The 6,000-nt window shown below is 34.3% G+C and overlaps 1 long non-coding RNA gene across 2 annotated transcripts; it reads right to left on the minus strand.

The window, feature by feature from the left end:
• Nucleotides 1-2,706: 2,706 nt before the first annotated feature.
• Nucleotides 2,707-5,257, minus strand: LOC120257163. 2 transcript variants are annotated; one of them, XR_005535553.1, is made up of 10 exons: nt 4,988-5,257; nt 4,691-4,902; nt 4,515-4,605; nt 4,328-4,429; nt 3,965-4,253; nt 3,793-3,882; nt 3,342-3,693; nt 3,196-3,268; nt 3,037-3,116; nt 2,707-2,950 (listed from the first exon to the last, which is right to left on the minus strand). It is a non-coding gene; the product is annotated as an uncharacterized LOC120257163 (long non-coding RNA). The 2 variants fall into 2 exon arrangements; XR_005535554.1 differs by lacking the exon at nt 3,037-3,116 and having other exon boundaries at nt 4,988-5,256.
• Between the last annotated feature and the right edge of the window lie 743 nt (nt 5,258-6,000).

The raw sequence follows: 6,000 nt of genomic DNA on the forward strand, positions 1-6,000 counted from the left end.
GAGACTGAGCTTGGGCTTGTTTGTATCCTGACAATCGTAGTGATGCTGAAACTCATTATGCAGAGTGCAAATTCAATTATAAGTTATTGGTTAACACGCCCTAAACCCAGGTTTGACAAACTGTCTTTATTGATCTTAATTATTGTTTGATTTATGTTAATTACATGTTTGTACGGAGTCAAAGATACGTAAATGAAAGAGATATGTAAATGAAAGGACAAGGATACCTTTTTTCAAGTGTAAAGTCAGCTTTGCTAGTTCCATGACCGGAAATGATTCCAGATGTTATTTTGCAATATTGACTTAATATAAATGAGGTGAATGAAAGTGCCATATAGATCACAATAGGTGAATGGTAGATGTTTTTGATTACCTTAGTATTACCCATATTCAGTTTCAACATTGCTATTATTTGAAGCACTTGATGATGTTAAGTTGTTGAGACAGACATTTTAATGCATTGCTATGAAAAAATTGTACTCTATTTCCAATACCCTTCTTGCTTGGTGAAAGGTTGATTATTAGTGGAGTAATTATCATATTTTTATCTTCTGTCTTCTAGCTTGAGTTAAAGTTTTAGATATTTCTTTTCATCTTTAACACTTAAATTGGCAATTTTACTAATATCAAGAATGAGATGCAAAGTTTTTAATTGCTTACCTTTTTTTTTGGAAGAGTTTTATTGTGGTTGTCTTATTTCTTGTTGTTACACTCGTGTAACCATCTCATGGACATTTTAGGCCTTTTGATTCTTCTACCATAAAATATTGGATAGTGATTTATTTGTTTCATGCCATGCTAAAAATTATAAATGGATTGATTGTTAATGTTTGTGATCCATTGTTTGTTTTCCCCCGTTTGGTGCCACCTCACTACCTTGGTTGGGCTTGGCTTGATACTCATTTGAATTTTCTCGAGTTATTGATAAGAAACAGAGCTATTGTCATTGTACCCTTTTCAAAATAACAAGATGTTTTTTCAAATGTGATAACAATACTCATTTTTTTGACAAAAACATATATATCATATGCATAAGCCCAAATTCCTGCCTAATTGCAAATTATTTAGGTGTTGAGTGTTGATAAGAGCTACTGTGTTAGCATTTAGAGAAGTAGAGAGTCATCAATTTTTTCCTTAGACTCACTTGATTGCGATCATGTATGCGAGCTGTTGTCTTTGGAATAGTTATCTATTCCTTGCCTTAGTGATAGATGGAGGACTGTTTCTCATTCTAACGAAATTTTTGGCAGGATGATAGCAAGGAAGCTACATTTTGTTACTCCCACTGTTGAGTTTTCATGGTATATTTAGTTCTTGTCCGCCCAATTACCATTTCAGTGTTACATTGTATACTTTTACTAGTAGCTGCATCTGATACTACAAATTGAGCTAAGCTTTTCCTTACTGTGCACACTGAAGTGGTCTTCAAAAACATTTTTTAAAAGTGTCTGGCCTATTTAGTACTTTCTGTCTCTATAAAAAAGTCTTCATATAGAAGCCCCTTATAGTCCCACCTCCAGTACTTTCTGTCTCTATCAGAAGTTTGGAGAAAAGGTAGGAGATGTTGTATAGGAGGTAGATCCTCATATCGAGAGATGGTAAGCATTGGATGTAGTTGGCTACTAACATGAGGGATCATTCCAACGTGTGAAAAGAGCCGGCAATTTGTCCTTCTGGATCATGCTTGAGCTCCATCTATCTAGCCAAAGTGAAGTGCTCCTGCCATCACTGACAGTTGATCCTATGCTGGTGAGGAAAACCTGCCTGCAGTTGAGAATTGATTTCATCAAGGACTTTCTAAGAGGAGTAGAGTAAAAGAGTGCGATGATTCCTACAGAGTGAGCATAGTTGAAGTTTATGACACTAGATCAGCAAGCTATATCTGAATTTGAGAGTTTCCACCACCATTTTCCAAGGAGAGCATGATTAAAATCTCTCGTATTGAAAACTCCCCAACCTCCCTATTTTTTGGATTTGTAGATTTGTACTCACATGACCAAGTGACATTTAAGTTTATAGAAATTTCTCTTCCACTCCACAAAAAGTCACAATGAATAGAGTCAATTTTCCGTCTTACCCAATTGGGAAGCTCAAAAACCACCACAAGAAAATATACAATTAGGGGCGGTTTTAGATATATTTGGCGGCGGTTATAACTGCTGCCTAATGTGTTTGGTGGCGGTTACATAAATGACTGATAACAGTGTAGGCAAAGCATTTGTCGACGACTTTACTTAACTGCTGGAACAACCGCCGCTATCCATATATACAGATAGCGGCGGTTGAAAACCGCCACGTAACCGCCCCAACTGCATGTGTTGCATGACATCTTCGCATATGACGACGATGATAAAACCGCCACGGCGGTTGTCGCGAAATATATATAAAGAGCACATGTGCTATTTTCGAGGCGGTTTGAACCGCCGTGAATGAAAAATAATTTTGTGAATTATTTTATTATTTAATTTATAATTAATTTTTATATTAATTTATCATTTGAAATAATTATAAGAGTCTGCATTTCACGGGGGGCTGAACATTCACAACCAGTCCTTGCGGTAAATGCCATTAAAATCAATTTATGTATCAATGTCAAGCTTCATAGTTTTTTGCAAGCTTGCAATCATAATTATTACAATTAGCACAAGAAGAAGAATATAGTGGTTCTTCATCTAAACCACTCAAAGCACAATAGAATTGTACCAATTGAAACACCATGAAGGGAATTTAATGATTTTACTAATCAAATTTTACATGGACTACTACAGACCATCTCAAAACTACACCAAATTCAAATATAACATTGTAGTAGTCATCTAGAATAATCTTTTTGGAAAGCATCATCAGCCACATTGGTTGAAATGAAAACCACCACATCTAGATCTTTCTCTTCAAGTGTTGTATCAAGGTTACAATCATAAACATAACAAGTACCAAAACTCCAGGCCTCCTGCAAACCATGAATCCATGAAATCCCACTAAAGATAAATGATCAATCATTCATTCATATATATCTAAAAGAGTGAGAGAACATACAGAGTCTCCTTCATGAACATCTCTGGCCTTTCCTTAATAACATTCGCCTTAATCCACCCCAACAAATCCAAGATTATCAACTGTTAATCCATTCCAATTATCACAAAATCCATAGAAAAAAATTCATCAATGGTGAATCATTTACTGATAAAACATTACCTTATCTTCTCCGGATTTGGGGATCACATCAACCTCGTGGATCTTGATGGATTCGCAGAGAAGCTCAAGCCCTCTGAATCAAAGAAAATCAATAAAATTATTGTTGAGATTGGGAGATGAAAATTGAGATAGAGAGAAAATCCAACCTCAATGAGTTTGCAAATGATAGCAGATAGTTCTTCTGGCTTGCTGTGTTGCAGCACATGCTTACACAACCAAATAGATTAGACAAATTCAAATCATTATTAAATCAATGCCATACCCATACATAATAGTACTGAAATTAAGATACACATGCATATCCAAACATAATAGTATTGAAAATTCACAAAAATCATGTAATATTCAGAAATCCAATAAGCAGTAACCTAATTTGGATCAAATTCAAACCACAAAAGTGATAAACAAAGTCCAAAATTCCAAATAGGTTTTCCTTAGGTAATATATATATAACCATGCTCCATCTCCATTTAACTTGTAAGCTTTTAAGGAGGAAACCTGAAAAGGAAAAATAAAATTGATGAATGATTTTAATTTGCAGAGTTTAAGGATAGTCTTGCATACAAATATATATATAAAGATTAAAGTCAATGGAACCTATATAGTAGGGTTTGAACATTCTTCTCCAGGAGGTGACCGACTGGCTTGCGATGAACGCCTTCCAATAGCTGGGGATCCTGTATTTTCCTGTTCAAAATGATTGAAAAAAAACTTCAAAATCATTACAATTATGTGTAATAATCTTTAAGATAGAGAATGAAATTTAAACCATATTTTGGCCTTGGTTTCCTAGTTGTTGGGTGAGAAATGCTATTTGGATCTGATTCTGTTGAACTTGTTGGGTTAATTATTGCATTGTCTCCTTAAGGACGTTAAGCTCGGATGATGTGGCCCAACTTGAACAATGACTGCTGCTTGAGCAACCCGATGCGCCATACACTTGGGTTGGGACAACTCCAAGTCCCAACCCTCGAACATAACCAGGGTGGTCTTTGCCAAAAACATTAATAAATGCCTCATTTTCGGATGAGTTTTGAGTCTGATTGACTAAACTCTTCCTGTGTAAATTAAGTTATAGAGTGCATTATCAAACAATCATTGACCAAAACATATAAAACTATAATATACTTACATGATTTTCCCTAGCCTCTTCATTTACAAAAGATCCATCTTAGGTTGTATGGCTGACTTGAAATAATTCAGCTCTTGTAATGGGCTGATGAAGTTGGGTTTCCTACAAAAAATAAATATGTGTATTACATAAGCAAAGTATAAAAAATAAACAATAGTAAAATTTGTCAGAAAATGTAAAAGACAACCATCTCTTTCTACAGGCGAGCAAAAGATTTTGACCAATGTGTGTGGCATTGTTAACTTGGTCCGATTTTGTGAATTTTTTTCAGCCTTTGCCTGCAAAATGCAATACCAACATTGATATAGAAATGAATATTATTAAAAAAAATACTATAATAAAGAAAGATGTTATGCATGTTACCTTTGTTTCAGGCCGAGCCCTGTAAATCAACAAAAGCAACCCATTGTTCTAAAGGAACCTCAGGAGGCTTCTTTGCAATGTTGGCTTCACGAGGACCATCAGGATCACATTGGGCAGAAGTATATAGGTTATATCGATGGTCCCGCCATTTCTTCCCCAAACTTTTGAAAATGTAACTCTTATGTCCATCATCGTTCACTCTCCATTTTTGTCTACATGTAATTATGTAAATAGTGAACATTGGAAAATAATAAGACAAAATTCATGAAAATGAGGACAATGAGGATGATTCTAAACCTTGATAATATTGTTCCACACATGATCTTTATAGCACTCTGGAATCTTTTGCCACTTTTCGTATCCGATGGGAAAGTTTTGACAATTGCTTGCAATAAGCCCCAAAAATTGGGCAATCATCCCCCCAGACAGATCAATTGGTTGGTGTCGGCAATTCCATTCCACAACAACTCTTTCTCCTGGTGAAAGAGAGAATACGTCAATTGCTTGCATTTTCCGTCGCTTCATTGCCCCATTTGCATCTATCATACAGACAAATCATAGGACATTATATATATATATATATATATATATGTGCTTATATCATTCAAAACATATAAAGTGTTATGCAGCTAAAGGTTCATGGTTTTTATATGTATTGATCGTATAGTTTTAGCTATACAACAATTTATAAAGATATACTTCACTAACAATCTAACATGCATGATAAATTCCATTCAATTATGTATTATTAGTTCATTGCTAACTTATTTCTAACATGCATGATAAATTCTGCTCAATTAATAAAGTCAAGTTGAATACACTATATTAATTTATACGACCTCAATTTATTTTGTCATATTTTCCTTTTCTTTACTCAACAAAAATATTGGTCCAAGTATCATCATCAAACATCAACAATAACAAGGTTGTCTCTTCTTTACTTTCACTATGTTTCATCAACAGATAAAAGATTCCAACATCCCAAATGATGTTTAACTATTCAATTTTCATATTAAATAGTTAAACATTGGATGCTTAACCATCACTTCATAGTACTTATAATAAACCCAAATCAATTGTTTTTTGTTTAGAATAATAAGAAAGACATACATATATGCCAGTTAGTAATGTGAAAGAAATTAAAGAACATGGTTTTAGTCTTGGTAACTACAAATAAATTGCCATATAGTGACGGTGTAAAATACGTTGGTAAAAGTCAAAAATCCGTTGGTAAAGGTCCCAAAACCCTATACCGACGAGTAAAAATAGCTATTCCAACACTTATTTTTACCATCGGTAAAAAGCCTTGT

The sequence above is a fragment of the Dioscorea cayenensis genome, unplaced genomic scaffold, assembly GCF_009730915.1.
Source record: "Dioscorea cayenensis subsp. rotundata cultivar TDr96_F1 unplaced genomic scaffold, TDr96_F1_v2_PseudoChromosome.rev07_lg8_w22 25.fasta BLBR01001920.1, whole genome shotgun sequence".
NCBI lineage: Eukaryota > Viridiplantae > Streptophyta > Magnoliopsida > Dioscoreales > Dioscoreaceae > Dioscorea > Dioscorea cayenensis.